The 17,288-nt window shown below is 38.4% G+C and overlaps 1 protein-coding gene across 6 annotated transcripts in view; it reads left to right on the top strand.

The window, feature by feature from the left end:
• The window catches only part of OSBPL3 (oxysterol binding protein like 3), a 92,969-nt gene that overhangs the window by 9,951 nt on the left and 65,730 nt on the right, over positions 1-17,288 (top strand). For all 6 annotated transcript variants that reach the window (XM_035316208.1, XM_035316209.1, XM_035316210.1 and 3 more), the window contains one exon: positions 8,945-9,069. The gene's annotated coding sequence lies outside the window, so the exon portion shown is untranslated. The remainder of the gene's footprint in view (positions 1-8,944; positions 9,070-17,288) is intronic.

Genomic DNA, 17,288 nt, shown 5'->3' with positions numbered 1-17,288 from the left:
CCCTCTGCACCTTTGTTTTGCTAAGCTAAACTGGTTAACTTCTCTTTCTGCTCTCATAGGAACACTCTCCATTTCCCCCGTCATCTTTCATTTCTACTTGAAGAGATGCAGAGAATCTAGTAATTGACTAGATACACTCCGATATTCACTTCAGGAGGATATTCTGTTGTCCATCTCCCTTGCAGAAGAGTACATCTATCTCTCGTATGTCCTATGTGCTATTTTGGGCTTCCTGACCAGATCAAGTGCTAGCACTGCCTTGCACAAAGATTTATTTTCTTAATGCATCTCTGTATTGTCTCCATAGAAAATGCCTTGCTTCATGTCAAAGGATAGCCCTTTATTTTCAAGCCTTCATCAGATTGGATTGGTCATTTAGTAAATTTGCAATCAGCTCAAACATGCAGGTACCTTCCCTTCCTTGGTTTCTCCGAGCTGCTCACAGCAGAATTTGTGCTCGTCCTGCTCCTCAGGTCACTGGCCTTGCCTTTGGGACTTGAGGGCTGCACTTTGTCTCACTGCTTCTGTTCGTGTGGCTCCTTCACCCAGTGTCTTGGTCACTTGGTGCATCAGAGGTGCCTCTGTGCTTTTTGTCAGCAGCAAATTTCAGCAGATGCTTCAATTGCTTTGCCACTAACAGCAGGACTAGTGAATAAAACCAGCCCCAAGGCAATTCTTGGCAAACTCTTCTGGTGATCTCCATCCAGCCTGGTATTTTCTAATCACCTTCTCCGACCAGTTGCAATTCTTTGCAATTCTGCTGTTAAATACAATCATTTCCAGCTTGATTAGTATGTCATATGCAGTTGTCAGGTCCAAATGATAACATACATATTTCACTCACTCCTAATTTTTTTTTAAAGGTTCATCATGTACCATTGACTTCAATATTTCTGTATGATTCTTTGACTTGATCTGAAATCTTGCATGTTACTGATTGTAGCCAGCCTGATTTCTTTTCTCCCTTCCCTAACTCTGAAGAGAAGTGACCTGTTTGCTCTCCTATCACAACTTGCCCCCCCCCCCCCGTGCCCCCCGGGGGGGGGGGTTGTTGTTTGGGGGGTTTTGTATGTTTGTTTTTGCTGGTCTGCTTAAAAAGTATAGATTGTTTCTTTTTAAATGTGTACATAAGGTAGGGGTGAGGTAGACAGGTAACCTGAGGACGCATGCAAGTTTTATTTGGAACTGTGTACAATTTCTTCTGCCTTTCCTTTCAGAGATCTGTAACAGCATTGCCTGGTTTCCTCAACTCCTGCTGGAGAAAGCTTTCGGTTCTGATTCCATGTCATAATTTCCAGGCCTGTTTTGTAGTAGGCATCCTGTCTTTGTTTCTTCTCTAGGCAATAGTTACCACCAGGTTCCTTCTTTGCTTAGTTTTGATGTGTTGTTGAAGAACTTAAATATTTTTTTAATCCACTTTTGGAAAGTTTTAACTTTATATCCACACTTCAACATATGAGGTACAACTTCTTTAATCAATTCCTTCACTGCCTTTTCGGGAGGGTTGGAGAAGCTATTTATCTAGTTAGGCCTCCTTCATCTCACGAGTTGTCTATGCTACACCCCATGAGTAACTTCCAGACCCATTTCTGCACCTTAAACGAGGCAGCAGCTCAGCATTTCTGATTTGGACAATCTGAATTCCTCAGCCCACCTGACTTCAGCTAAATCCTTTTGCTTATTATTCACTTGTTGGAGAAGTTAATCTCTTGTAATGCACACTTCCCTGTCATATTTTTTCATTCTAATAAAATCTGTACTGAGGTTGGGTTTTGTGAATCTCTTGCAGACTCACAGCACTCTGAGCAGGACAGTCCTTCTTTAAGTGCTTTTTTGGACCCAAACAGATTCTGTTCTTACTTTGCAGGTTTTTTTTGTTTGTTTTGTTTTTTTTAGTTTATTTTTTATATACATATAATGTGTGTCTATATATTTTATTCTATCACAGTTTTAAGTTGTGTAGATATGTACCACCCCAACATCTACTTCTGACTTCTCCGAATAGCACAGGCTTTATGAAAAGCACGTAGGTGCTTTAGCCACCAAGCCTCTGTTGTCCCTGTTATATTTAGCCTTATATTTAATAACTACTTCAAGTTACTCAGTTTTGTAGAACAGGCTTTTTTCTCTTAATTTTTCTCCCTTTATTTTACTTATTATTTTGAATGAATCCACTGATACTTCAAAACATTTCACGTGGTCGTGTAAGTTTAACTGGACAGGCTACTTGCTCACATCTACATTAGGACTTAGTCTTTTGTGAAACGATCAGAGAGAAGAATCCTTCATGGCCGCGTCCTAATTTTTCTCTGCTGGTGCAGTGAAGTTAGATGTCAAGGCTGGGCACCCACACAACAATTCTCACTTCTCGCTCTCATCTGTAAATCCCTTCTTGGGTATGTCACCTGTCCCAGAGGGTCAGTGTCTTTGTCTCATGAACAGAGTCCATCTGCAGGAAATTCCTTTTTCCGCAAGTAGTTCTGAATACTCTGGTGTTTCACCCAACTTTCTCTCTTTCTGTTATTTATGTCTCTTTATTAAATCCCTTGAGATATAGCTGGATCAATTGTTTGAAGTCTGGCTACATAAATAATCCTCAGTTTCCTTTATTTTTCCCTCACTGTTCTGTTCTCTAAGTTTAACTTAAGAAACCTTGAACACCCAGGAAAAATAAGCTTAAAATCAGCAGGGGAACACCTAAAGTGCAGGGAGGAGGGAGAAAGGCTTGCATGTGTGAATTATTTGACCTGGCAGTGGAAGCATTCACTTAAATGGGATAAGATACATATCCATCTACCTACCTAAAGTCACACTGAAGTGCATTATAGTGTATCTATAGACAGATTATATATAGATATATCTATGGGAGAAAGCATATATATATCAGTCACATTTGAGCGAGTGTGTATATATATTTGTTTTCTTTCCTCATAATGTCACATACATAGTAGCAGCTGTTGCCAGCATTTTTCAGCAGCTATTGTTACAGCTGAATGAGGCAATCTTGCAGGTCACCAAATGCAGAGAAAATAAAAGAATCTGGTAAATAAATAAATTTTGGAATGTGTAGAGATGTAGTTGGCCACATCCTTTTCTGGTCACCTGCTCCCCCAGGAAAAAGTCATTGAATAAATGTTCTTTGAGTAGATTACAGCTTCTGGGGGATGGAAGAAATTTATTCTCGTGGATCTTGTTAACATAATTGGTTTTAACATAATTGTTTTTTAATTACTTTTTTTTCCATGGAAATTTTGTAAATATTTAGGTTTCGACTGTCCTGACCTGAGGCTGAGGGTACTTTTTTTTTTTTTTTGTGGGTTTTTGTGTTCATGTGAGGCTAAGAGGAAAAGAAGAAGGGGCTATACTTACGTAAGTGTTCCAATTTTGGAGAGGAGTGTAAAATCTCTCCAGTATTACCAATAGCAAGTAAACAAATCACCTTTTTCTAGCATCTTTTCTCTCCTGCTAATCTTCAGATCCAGATTTACTGGACAGTCACGTCAGGTTATCACAGCTGCATGTTTCCTTTCCCAGACTAATCCTGTGTTTGCTTTGGCTGATGTCCACCGTGCTCCCAATTCTTTCCCTTGTGCATTTTTGCCCCTCAACCTTTCTTAAAAGGCAGTGTGCAGTGCATCTCTTCTCGCTGCACCTTATGCAATGGATTTAAATGTGAGCAGAGGGTGGGATGTTGCTTGGTGCCCCAGCCTCATGTGCTGAGGACTTCTGGGTCGCACGGGTTAGCATAGAACATTTAGGGTGTGTTTGTCACAATAGGTGCATGATGTTTGCTTGGTTTTCTGAAATATTCAGCTGTATGGAATAGGTTGTTGCGATTGGAAGGGTTTTAAAACAAAAATGCCTCCTGTAAGAGTGACAGAAGGTCTGTTACACAAAGCCTCTAGAGCATTCGTTCCTATTTTTGACATTATTTACCCAAATTTTAGTCTGTTACTTTGGAAAGAAAAATCTCAATGGCAATGAGTGGTGACACTGCAATTTAGAAATGGAGAAAAGAAGTCTGTCCTTGCCTGTCTTGACAGCAGAGAGTTGTTCTTCCCTTCTCCTGTTCTGTGTCAGCTCGGCTAGCAGCAGAGCATGGATGTTCTGGTGCAGAGCCTCCTCTTCAGGAGGAGGCTCGCTTTCACATTTCTCTCAATCAGTACCAGATAGGTGTAGTTCCTTTAGCCTGTTTTATCCAGCCTGGTTCTCCGCTCACAAATGGTAGACAGGAAAAATTGTGGGATGTTAGTTTTGGACTTGTTTAATGTAGTAGGTATTTCCTGGCAGCCCTCCAGCTGGTGCTCCTACAGCGTGAGCACAGCTCGGTAACACAGGCAAAGCCGGAGTTTTAGCTAGCCCATCTTTTCAGCTCTAACGCTGCACTCAGTAATTCGTGTGGTCTGATGAATACTTTTTTTTTTTTTCTGTAAGTAACAATACTATTTTTGTCTCCACTCACCACAGACAAGGGATGAAGACGACCGGAAATCTTTTAAATATATATATATTTAAAGAAGCAGAGTTCAGCTCAGTAAAAAGAGCAGAGGTTGGATAAAATTGGAGAGAGAAGGTGAAGAGGAGAGGGTACAACCAGGTGATGGGAGGGGTGTGTGGTCTGTGGAAGGACTGTCACTGCAGCAGTGGCTCCCCGCTTCTTGAATTTGAAGAATAGTGGGGGAACTTCAATTGCATAATGACCTCTGAAATGGAGGTCAACAAAAATGCTGAATCTGTAGAACATATTTCTAGGTGTCAGCCAAATTTTCAGCATGAAACCCTTTATCGGCTCAGAGAGGGAAAGTAAAACTATGTAAAACTTTTGCAGTTATGTTTTTCAAAATCCTTATTTGGTGTAAGAAGGCAGAAGAGAACTTGTTCCACGCCTGTATCGGGGCGGTGCAGTCTCTGCAGCTATAGCAGATTGTGAACTCCCTCATGTGTGTCATGCCAATACAGCAACAATACAGGTAAGAGTCAGGCTGCCTGTGTGTGCAGGAGACTCACCCTCCTCCTCCTCCCCTGGGGTGCTCACCTCGGCGGTACATGAGGAAGCGAGGGGGTGCCAGGGCAGCTTGCTGGTGAAGGCAGTATTTTGGCTGGAAATACCGGGCACGCGAGATTCAGCACAGTCTGCTAATGCAGTGAAGAAATGGCAGAGTCCGAAAAGGAGCGGGTACGGTACGTAAATGGAAGCAGAGCAGGGGAAGAGCAAAGCAAACGGTGGCCTGTTGAAACCAGTCCTTCTGTACGGGTGTTCGAAACTCTTAAAACATAATCATTGTAGGGGTTTGCTTCCTGTTCCTCAGTTGTGATACGCGACTGCGTGCCTATCTGCTTTATCGAACTGGAAATTTTTTCTCTTCTTGAAAGACAGAAAAGCTGTGAGGAGCTATTAGATTCTGAAAGTTATATTTAGCTCAGTGCAATTAAAGCTAGCACTACGTGGTGACATTTGTAACTAGCTTATCCATCATGCAGACTATAAGATTTTAATGTTTGGTTTCAGTCAGACTTGGCATTACTGACACATGCATCAAACTGAATTTTAGAAGGCATGTCTATTGCAGAATAAATCTGGCAAGATGCTTGCTTTCTTACTGGTGCTTTGTTCCTAGCTCCAGTTTCAGTGCAAATCAGCATAATTCTGCACCGCTTCCAAAAAAGGGGTAGTTGTGCTCCATGGTCCTGTCTGCAGCTGCTCGGTTTGTTCTTTTTATTGCCTAAATTTTGGCACAAGCATTCATGCAGCAAACTGGTTCAGCTAACAGTGCGGCTAAAAGTCTGGCTTTTTTCCTGCTTGAGTTATGAGTTGGACTAATTTCCCAATCTCATTCCACTCTCTGGTCATGTTGCTACTGGTTTTGCTAGGAGTTGCAGCAGAGACAAATGGTGAACCTGGAGAAGGGAGAGATTTGCCTGGTTACTCCTGAAGGGCCTGGTTCTGCCTGCTGCAGGCTTGTACCCCGTCACATCTTGTTGTCAGATCAGCTCTTAGCTTGTTGCAGCTCTTCCAGAAATACTTAGAAATATGTCACTTCTTTAGGACTGGAATGGTGCAAAACAGCTTAATGAATTGTGGAGTTGTGAAAAGGTCAAGTATTGCATTTATTTATTTTTTTCCTTGGCTACCAGATAATTAATTTCTTCTGTTCTGCTTTAAATGAGCATCCCTCTATGATGCTCACATGAGCCGTAGCCACCCACTGAGAGTTAAGTTTGTTGTTCCATTTGTCGTTCTATTCCGATGTATCACACTGTAGCTTTTCTAATGTCTGTGAATATGACAGTGAGAAGTTTTACATGCTTTGTCTGCCTAAATGTGGCTTCTTTTTTCTTTCAGAAGTGCAAAAAAAATTTAGAAAACTGCAGATTAATCAGCAGGCTGTCAAGTGTTGCAATTAATCTGGTCTGGATTTCCCAGATGATATTACGAATTGTGCTTACCTGCCTTGCAAAATATTCAGAAACTTTATTTTTTTTTGGTAAAAAACAAATTTCTACCTGTTGGCCCATTTTATAGGTAAGTTGTGAAAAGGACTAAGGTTCACGAGCTGTGTTGAGCTATATAAATATCCATATGACCAAAGAGATACTGTTTTTGTCTTTCAGATTTTGAATCTGATCTGTTTCCTGAGAGCAGAGATGTTTTTGTTGTGCTATATTCTACTCTTCCCCCCCTTTTCTTTTTTTTTTTTTAAAAAAAAAAAAAGAGAAGAGAGTCCAAATTGCTTGCTCTTTTAATTTCTCACGAGGGCTTTGTTCTGTGTTTTTTTTTTTTGTTGTTGTTGTTCTTTTATTAAACTGAGAATAGCCCCACCACCAAAACCCTGGAACTGTGTTGGCCTATGTTGGTCGTGCCCCAGGGTTTTCCTGTGCATCCCTCTGCCTGTTACTGAATTCGATCACTGTAGCACGGTGAGGCTGGGGAGCAGTAGGGAACGTGGGGACATGGAACTTTTTCTGGACTAGCAAGTTGCAGGGAATTTTCATCCTGGAGGAGGAGGACTGATTATATACGGAAAGACTGTGGAAGAACAAAGGCACCCATTGGCTTTATGGGGCAACTGAGTGTCACTTTCCTGTAGGGTACTTGATATTTCAGTGTGATACGTAATATATTCCTGATAAATAACGTAGCTTTCTCAAACTAACCAATATCAGATTACTTTTTTCCTCTCTCTTTTACTTTCTTCATACAGACAACAAAGAATTAAAGGCACTATTTTTCAAAGTTAGATATTTGTATTTTTTTAGAAGCTTGTAAGGTTATTCTGTTGCTTTAACCATAAGAAGTTTTTAATGCGTGATTAGTTGGAAGTTTTAAATGTAAAACAGCTTAATTTTTGAGATACTGGGAAAAATGCCAGCCATAGATTTGGAAAAGTCTGACTAATAAAATCGTAAAGCTGGTTCATCACTCAAATATGTTATTATTTCAGCTGCCTCTGCCCACTACAGGCTCCTACAGGCTAAAAATGTCAATGGGCTGTTGCATTAGTAGCTATTTTAGGTCCCTAAACTTAAAAGGCAGAACAAATGAAAGAACTCTGATATTTTATATTAATCTAAAGTTAACACATCAAGATTTTTTTTTTTATCTGCCTTTAACAATTTCTAACCTTAACATCTTGATTATTATAAAAATACACAAGCTCATATGTTAAAAGATCAAATCCTAAAATTAGATCACAGATGTTTAGATCCCAAACCAGCTGGGGGCGGTGGCATTTTCAGGAATGTAACAAATAGAAGAAACAAGGAATTAAGTATAAACATGAAATTGGGAGTTATTAAATATAGACAATTGGTAAGAGAAGGCAAAAGTATTACTCAAAACTCAGCATGTTGAAAACAGGGAAAAGGATTTATTTTTTTATTCCCTGGAAAACATGCCAACATTTTAAGAATAATACAAAATAAGGGCAGCAATGCCAGTAACTAAACAAATGCAAAACAATTGAGTTGTGTTACTGAAAAGAAGCTGTATGGTTTATTCACAGCATGTAGAAATAATTACTAAGAAAAAAGTTATAACTGCTAAAGCTATATATAAATATATATATGTTTATATTTTTTCAAACCTACATAGCATATAACAGTTTTGAATCAAAGGTACAAATAATCTGAATTCTGTTCTTTCATGTTGATCTTGAAGAAAGATCAGGAAAGCCTCAGAGTACTGGGAGAAGTTTCATGATGGTCCAGATTTTATAAACAAAAAGTGATATGTGGCACCCAGATCATGGTTTGCCTTGTGCTGATTATAGAGTTCTGGGAAGGTTATCATCAATATGGGAAATGGCTTGGTTCAACAGAAATTCAAATCTAATAATCATAGAATCATACAATCAACGAATATAGAAATAGGTGAAAATATCAATCCTTTTAAGCTCAAATTGGTGGTGTTCAGATTGTCCAGAGATATTGTACAGGCTGATAAAACTGCAAAGTTGGATTGTCTTTAGAAAAAAAATGTGTTGGTTGCTACAAAGAAACAGCTGAATAATGATAAGAATTTGTCAAAGTACCCCCTGGCAACTCTTCCCATGCAGGACTCTTCCTTCTTTTTTATGCTGACAAGATGTGTGAGAGTGGGTTTCCCTACCCCCTAAGTAGAGTCACATCTGTGCTGCAGAATCCTGGATCCTTTGGGCAAGAAAGATTCCTGTTACAAAATGTATTACTCCGTTACTGTGTCAGGAGCCTAAAATTTAGTTGTTTTGTTATATAGGAGAATTTTGCTAATCTGAACTTCTAATATATATATACAGCCTTCAAGAGAGGAAGATGTAGTCATAGATGCTGTATTTTAGGGAAAGAGTTAATATCAGCAACAAAAGTTTTGATATACTTGTAGATCATATTTTGTACCTCTCTCATGCTTCCCAGGAACGGAAGGATAAGTTTTTTATTTTTCACCTGATTTTTTGTTTGTTTTCAGATCCAGCAGCAGACTCATGAGCTCACCAGGTTTTGCCTGATGGAATTGCTCAGACTTCCAGTGCTCTAAAAGGAAGAGGAGACTTGGATTCTTCACAGTCAGCACTGAGAGACTGCCCATTCACTGTAAGTCAGTCTTCCATGTATTATGGATGTGTAGCCCTCTTTGAATAGGAAAGTAGAAGTTAAATTGATGCAGAGTCTATTTCAGCTTACAGGGTATATGATGAAAGAAGCTTCTTACTGTGGAGAATCACCCCATCCATTTACAAGGGGAGAGGACTGTAGCATTGCTGGTATAGAGGCAGCACTTCCATTTCCTTTTTGGATAAGTTGTGCTTAACTATGTCTAGAAGAAGAATTGAAGGACGTAGGAAGGAAATGAGATCGGTAAACCAGGGGCTGTGATAATGTAACCTTATATTCTTCTGATATGAGGACAATTACTCAAAAATACCTCAAAGCTGCCTCTCTTTTGAGAGAGGACTGGGGTGGAAAAAAAGTACCGTTTCCAACCCAAACCATTCTGTGATTCTGTGATTTGGAGGTTTTCTTTAATCTTAGGCTTTGAGATTTTCACTGGAAACCTACCAGGTCGGGAAGAGCCTCTCCCACCTGTTGTGCAGTTATTTTCTTTGTGGTTTGTACCTTTTTCTGAAATGCTCTCCATAGAAACAGCCAAAGCTGTGACTTTGGCAAGGGGGGATTATATTACTAGCGTTACTTAAACAAAACAACAAAAAAAATCATGTTCTTAGTTGATGTGTTTTTTTTTTTGTTGTTTTTTTTTTTTTGCCTGTGTGCTCACTAATTGTGAGATTTAGGATTGGGAAAAAAATCTTTGATATCAAAGTCATAATTGCTGGGCATGGAACTTGTGGCATTTCACCTTCTTCTGATGGCATGTATTCAGGAGCCACTGAGTACTTTCAATTAACAACTTGTCTTTTAGGGTAGTGACATTGCTTGGTGAATTCTTTTAGGGTCAATCTCTCACGGTTTCTGTTGTGAGCATATTAACTGTATGTTGCTCAGGAGGACTTGTGTTGCAGTGGAAAGTTGGAGATGAGTCATGGAAACTGAAGTATGTAGCAGGCGCAGGGGCTGACTCTTTGCTAGATGTGGCTGCTGTTAAACACATTAACAGCAGTGTGCATTTCCAGTTTCTACAAGCTAGAAGCCAACAAGGAGTGAGAGGAGTGGAAAGTACTCCTACCTGGTTTATTTGTTTTGGAAGGTACTGCTACGTTGCTACTATGTGCTCTTTCTGGGAGGTGCCAGGTTGCTCTAGGATCTTTTTGCCTGTGCATATAGGAGAGTTTATCAAACGCTATTGTGACATAGTTAGCTGATGATGTTGGTGTGCTTTTATTTAAGTAGCAAAGTAATGTTTTGTGCTTGTCTAACAACCTGTAAGTTTTGTGTACTTGGCAGAAATGAATATAGCCCTGCCCACAGTGTGCAGCATGTGGCTGTTTAATTTTTGGAAGGGATTCCTGAGGATCAGGTATGTTAATGGCTTTCTATGGAGTTGTGCAGGAAACCTGTGACAAAGTCAGGGGAGGGAAACCTTCATTTTGCTTATCCTAATCTTTAACTTCTAGTGCAAGAATGTCCTCTATTGAAAGGCAATTTTGATAGTTCCTAAAGGAAGGGTGGTAGATTTACAGGGATATAAAACTATCAGTTTGAAAGATTGTAGAAAGGAAATTCTTTGTGTCTGCTGTGGCAGAAGGCTGCCATGAGAGCTATTACTTTTCTTAACAATAATATTTTAGTTTTCATAGTGACGTAGTACCATCCTGTTTGGTCTCACATTAATACGTGGTGTAACTTCACCGAAAAGCCCCATTTTTCTAAGGAGAAAAAAAAAAAGTACTTGGTGCTCAAAGTGAATTCACCTTAAAGTGAATTAAATTCATTTTACAAAGTTGAAATGAATCTATGGCTGTTACTATGACTGTTTTCTTTAAGTTACTGAGACTTTAGAAGAATTCTTTACTGCTCACGTGAACACACCAAAATATAGTGAAGGAAGTGAACCTCATTTTGCAATCTTTTTAAATTTTATTTGAGAAACTTCATGCAACTCCTGTGTTTTCGTTGCTCTTTTTTTAGGTTTCCTCACTTTTGCAAACCTAAAGTTCCAAGCTTAGTTCTTTAGTACAAATATTATGTACATTGATTTTTGTTCTTCTCTCAACTGGAGCATACACATAGTAAAATGAAATACTTTTCACAATATTTATTTTGTAAGCTCAATATTGACAGAAATCTTATTAGCAGTGGCAGTTCAACAGTCTGCTCTTTACTGTCTTATGTGAGAAACTTGTACAGGACTATGAATTCTGTGCTAAAATATGTCATTTGCTGCTTATGAAAGAACATGAGGTAAAATCTTAGTGTGCATGTGCTTCTAAATGCAAAAATAACCAATGTGCACAACCTGAGCTCTTCTTTATGCACAAGCTGGCGCCTGTAAGTTCAAGTTATTTGTCTCAGATGAATGCCAAAGTCCTTCTTGTGGATTTAGTTATGAATACTGTCATTAACTTGTTCAATTGGTAGTAGCATAGATAAAAGTTTCTGGAGGAAAACAAAGAAAAAGTGGAGAAGGGAAGAAAAGATATATTTGTTACTCTACTGTCTCAGTAATTGCTACCGAAACAAATTAACTTTGTATTGTTTAAGACTAAAATAAGCTATATATCTGAGCATCCTGTATGGCATCTATGCAAGGGAGAATGAAAGAGCAAGATGACCTTATTTCATAACAGCATAGCTTGTAGTTCTTGTTTTAATGGTAGTTACTTTGATTTTAAACAGACATAATACCTTATTAGACAGAGCAACTGTTTGAAACAACTGGACTGCTGTTTTAGTATCATTCCAGAATAATGTAAACTTTAGAATTTGTTCAGTAGAAATTAAATGTTTGAAATTATGAACATGTGGATCAAATGTACAGTCCAATTTCATTAATATAGCATTATAAACTAGTAATAGCTTAAATGCTCCTTTTAGGGCAGGTTGCCATTTGTAAATGCCAACCATCTGTCGGACTGATGTCGGGCTTGAAGGAGGAAGTTGTGAACTCCGTGATCATGTGGTATCCTGGAAGCAGAATGTGCCTCTTGCAGTAGGGATGCAGCATGCCTCAGCCGTGAAATTCAGATATTTCTAATAGTTCCTACATCCTACCTTGTGAGAGACTGTGAACAAAAGTGCTTGAAATAGACGATTAGCATAGCCAAAGGGAACGTATGAGAAATCTTGAAACTTGTCTCCTGTTACTCAGAGTAGTGATTCTGTATGTTTTTATGCAGAGAAAAGTAGCAACTGCTGCCTGTCTTGTCATTCCAAAGGAAACCAGGTTGGTTCCCTTGTGTTTTAAGATCAAGAACAAATTATGTTTTTTATTGTATTGGCACTACTGGGAGGGTTTTATGAAGTCAGGTTCAACTCCTCACCCCCCCTCCCCCCACCCCCCAGGAAGTGATATGGACAGTCTCTATTTTCACCAATTTTCTCTGAAAATGTTTTCATCGTGCTATCACTGAGCAGAGACATTCCCTTTTTATCTGGAGGTCATCAGTGAAGTCAGTCTGATGTAAATCAGTTTTTGCAGAAGCCATGAAAACTTCCCTCTCTGATAGATATGTGTCTCTGCCTCAGAGATATGTTTGAACATGTGCTTCCATCAGGATTATATCTTTTTTATTATTTTTAGAGAGACACTAACTTCTTTCTGTCTTTGTTTTTGTAAACTCGTGACAAGTTGCTTATTCATTTGCCAGTTGAAGAATAAAAATAATAATGCATCAGGAGGCAAAAGATTTGTCACAGTTCAGGAAAGAACTTGAAGAAATCTCTTCTTTGACTTACGAAGAGCAACCATTATATATGACCAAGGTCCCTTGCATTTCAGTTGTGCAACAGCAAAGGTTTTGTACACAAACTGATTGCATGGGAGGGAGAGTTGCTGTTCTTGGTGGACTCCTTCAATAGTATGGTAATGGGACGTGGGACTGAATCTTTGATCCTGGCACGTGTTGCAGCGTGTGAGGTACAGTTTTGGCTTCTAGTGACTCCCTTGCTCATTGCCCCACTGCTAGTTTAAATGACTAATACTCCCATCTCCTTTTGGGAAAAGGTCATACCCTCTCTTTAATTCAGAAGGCGTGTTCTTGTAGCGGTAGGTATTTGAGGAAGAAATGAAAATCTCATTGTTCCTTTAGGTTTGAAGAAGCTTCCCACACCAAAACAGAAAAAATAGGTTATTAAAGTAGGTACTTTTCAAGGAGAAATAAAGATTACTTTAAAGATTCTGTAAAATGTTAACAGTATTCATGTACGTATTTATTTATTTAAAGCTCACGGTGAAAAGTTGACAACCAGCATACATTTGTGGTGATGTGCTTTAATCTTGTTTTGTTTATCACATCGGTCCAAGCATGTAATCTGTTGTAGACTTATTTTGTCATACATCTTATGAACTCATATATGAGGGACGAAAAAAGTTGAAACCTCACCAAGAATAATTATAGCAGTGATTAATAAACAGAAATGAATGTATTTATGGAAATATAACGTTTGCAATATTTTTTAATGAGTTCATCAAACATATCAACTCAATGTGCTCACTTATAAAGGAAAGTGTATAAATGACTCACTTATAAAGGAAAGTGTCTGCTCTGTCTGCTTGCTTTTTGGTTGTAAAACCGTAGCAAGAACTTTGAGAAGGAAAATATATTCTCCTGTCGGCTGAAGTTATGTTGAAAGAACATTCTGATTCTGGCAGAAAATCAGACAAGATCTTATCTGGTAGGGAGTAAAACATGCTGGCTGATAACTTTGCAGGCACAATAGAGTGCATCAGAGTCATACCATATAAAAAGACTTTAAAAAGCTTTAAGAGGTTTTCAGTGTGGCTGCCTGTTTTACTGTAACTTTCACAGGCATTCCCTTTTATCCAGGCAACTTTTGTGTCTCATTTCCCAGAGGAGACCTGGATACTTCTGCCTAGAGTGAGCTCCCAACCTGGCTACGCTTGCAGCAGTTCCCAAGCAAACAGCAGCATGGGGTGCACAGACAGGGAAGTGAATTAAAGGAGGGCCAACTTGTTTGTGGGTTAGAGTGGGGAAAATCTCTCTTGATGGGGAGTGACCTGATGGTAAGGGTCCTCTCTCTCTCTCTCTCTCTCTCTCTCTCTCTCTCTCTTTTCTAAGGTAACTGGAGTCTGGATGGCAAGTGCTTGGGGCTGGCAGAGGTGTATGCACTGACATACACTCTGTGTGTGTACACACACGCGTATTATAATACATATAATGATTCTAAGGGATTATTTGCGTATTGTTTCGCACTTTCCTTTGAAGTCTGTCTTGTGTTTCAGATCCAGGAGAGGATTTAAAGCTGAAAGGTTCTCTTCCCATTCCCTGCCCAAGGTCTATTAGTGTCATTTGTAAGTGCTCGCCCGCAAACCTTGTTTTTCTAGTGCACGTAGACCATGAAGTCCGCAATGGCACTGCTGCTGTATTTTTGGAGGATGGTGAACTTTTGAAGAAAAGTTCTTGATCTAAGTGTAGATTTTGTATGATATCTTACCTTAAAAAAGTACTTTTTTTTTTTTCCTAGGTTTTGTTCAAACATGTTTATCCCCGTGGTTTTTTTTTTTTACTCTCAGTATTAACTAATATCTGAACATTTTGACAACTGTCTGCAAGTATGATTGAGTGTTGTAGAAGTAGCGGTTTATTTCAAATAGCAGACTCGTTTCAGGAAAAAAAAAGGAATATAAATTATTATTCTACTTTAAAAGTGTAATACTAAATGATTAATGAAAATGTTGATACTAGAAAATTGCCTTTCTGTAGTGCAGTAAGTCTAGAAGTGTTTTGAACTGCTAGCAAGTTGTCAAGTGCTACAAAATGAAATAATTTTAGTTCTTGTGGGCTCTTATGTCATGCTCGCTAAAGAGTGGTGCTGTCAACTGCAATAATAGTCAAGAGACAGCAGCGCTGACTCTGTTTACAGTGAAAAAGCTTAGTATGCTTGATTGAGGGACATAAAAGAATTTATTCTCGTAAGGATAATAAGGACTTCAGAAGTGCACTGGCCTCTTGCATGTGGTTTTAACTCCAGGTTTTATCTGGCAGCAACTCTTTGCCTCTACAGGTTGAAATTGTTTGATAGTGCAGTTTTTTACATATAATGATGTGCTGTTCCCTACCTGCAGATTTTCTTGTTGTTGTCATTGGACAAAATGATCTAAACAACAAACATGTTCAACAAAGTAAAAGGTACCCCAAGGCAAATTAGCTTGTAGCTTTGCCTATAATATAGTTTGGTGTCTTGCCATGTTCAGTGGATTTGTTTTGTTACGCGAGTAGTCCAAATCTGTACATTTTCTATGCATGTAATGATTTTCATAGCTAGTAAACTTATGACTAAATTTAGCATGTTCTTACAAAATGGGGATGCAAAAATACAACAGGGCAGACTGGAACAGTATTGTTGCTCTCCACCCTTAAAGAGGGTGTGTGTATGTTTGTCTAATTAGAGTTCTTAACTTTAAATGTTTCTTACTCTTGGGAGGATGACTAAGATAATAAATATTCTGTGTATGTCCTGTGGTAAGTTGCACTCGCATGGAAATGGGGTAAACACAGAAAAAGTAATTAAAAAATAAAAACGTGTGCAATATGCCTAGAACTTCTTTACTGAACCAGAAACGTACAGTGATATTGTACCGTTTTGTTTCTGGTTGTCCTTTGGAAGTATAAAAGTTGCGGATCTCATCCCCTTGCACAGTTTGGTGATATTTCATTAATTTATTAGGTGAAGAATTAGCAGTTTCTTCAGTTCCCATTTGCCTTCCCCCTTTTCTGTGAGCAATATCCAGCATTTAAGACTAGGCAGCATATGCTACCTGAAGAAGATGCTGTCATATAAAGTTCACGTTAACTTTCCAGAGCACTTTTGATTCCATGTGGGTTGTTAACAGCTCTTCCTAATCTCGTCATTAAAGTCCCTTTGAAGCCTTTCTATTAAGCATATGCTGCTTTAATTTGGTTTTTCAACTTAGTATACTGCCACCAGCCAATGTAATCATAACTTCAGAAATAAAATTGCAAGGTTAAAAAGCATTTTGACAAGATTATTTTTGTTAATCTTCCAGGCTGTCTCTAGTAACCAGAGTACTGGTGTTTCTAATATTTTTGTCATCATCTAGAGGTGACAGCATCCACCTGTCTTCTGAGAAATGGAGGATGCACACTCTCCTGCCTCCTTCCTTTCTGCTCTTTTAATGGGAGAGACAACAGGCTGTAAAATATGCAAAAGCTCTGGCTGCCTCAGACTAAATAACAATGAGACAGTAATTTGCTTCAAATAATGCATTTTCAAAGGAGAAGACTTATAAAGACTACTCGGGATTTATAATCTGGTAGTGCTGTAGTTTGGAAAAGGTATTAATGAGACTGGCTTACTTGTCATTCTGTTTAAGTAAACATAAATAAATGAAAATGTAGATAAAAGTGAGGGATTTTTCTACAGCAGACCACTAAGCCTGAAGAATTTTGTTGTGTATAATATATAATTATAAATATATATTATGTATATGTATATAATATATTATATTTTTGTATAGCCATAGAAGTACGCACATCTGTGTCTGAAATAGTCATGAATTTTTGGTTTGGTTTTGTTTTAAATAAGTCCTTGCCAAAATGTGTATTTATTTTTATTTCACCCATTGTGATTGGGAGATATATTGAAGACAAGGCGAGGGAGGCTAGCGGTGGTGCCGGATGACTGTGGTTGTCTGTCTGTAGTAATACCTGGGGATTTTACTGCTCTAGTTGTTTTTTTTTTCTTCTTCTTCTTTTTCTTCCTTTTTTTCTTTTTTTTTTTTTTTCCTTAATGTTCTGCAGCGTGGCCTCAAGTAGGCTGTTGGATAATTTTCCTTATATTTGGATGTATCAAATTTGGAGACAAATTTGTTTATCAGTTCTACTGGCAACAGTTCCCATGTCCTAATGTAGCAGCTTGAAAAATAATGCTTGCTTATTTTAAATTAAAAAGTGAAAATGCAAAAAAGAAAATCCCCCAACACAGAAGAAAAATTAAAAAAGAAAGCAATTAATGAACGATAATAACTTCAGTAACAAAGTTGGCCATGGAAATGAAAGTCCACCCCACCCCCCCAAAAAAAAAAAACAAACACCCAACACAATGACGTAGCTATATACAGTTATATTACACTTGATAAAAATGAGATGGCTGTTTCGAGGCTTTTGTTATGAGAAACTGAGAAACTTCTCTCTTTTTTTTTTTTTTTTTTTTTT

Source organism: Oxyura jamaicensis, chromosome 2 (assembly GCF_011077185.1).
Source record: "Oxyura jamaicensis isolate SHBP4307 breed ruddy duck chromosome 2, BPBGC_Ojam_1.0, whole genome shotgun sequence".
NCBI lineage: Eukaryota > Metazoa > Chordata > Aves > Anseriformes > Anatidae > Oxyura > Oxyura jamaicensis.
The sequence above is the reverse complement of the archived record's forward strand: the minus strand, read 5'-3'. Positions and strand labels throughout refer to the sequence as shown.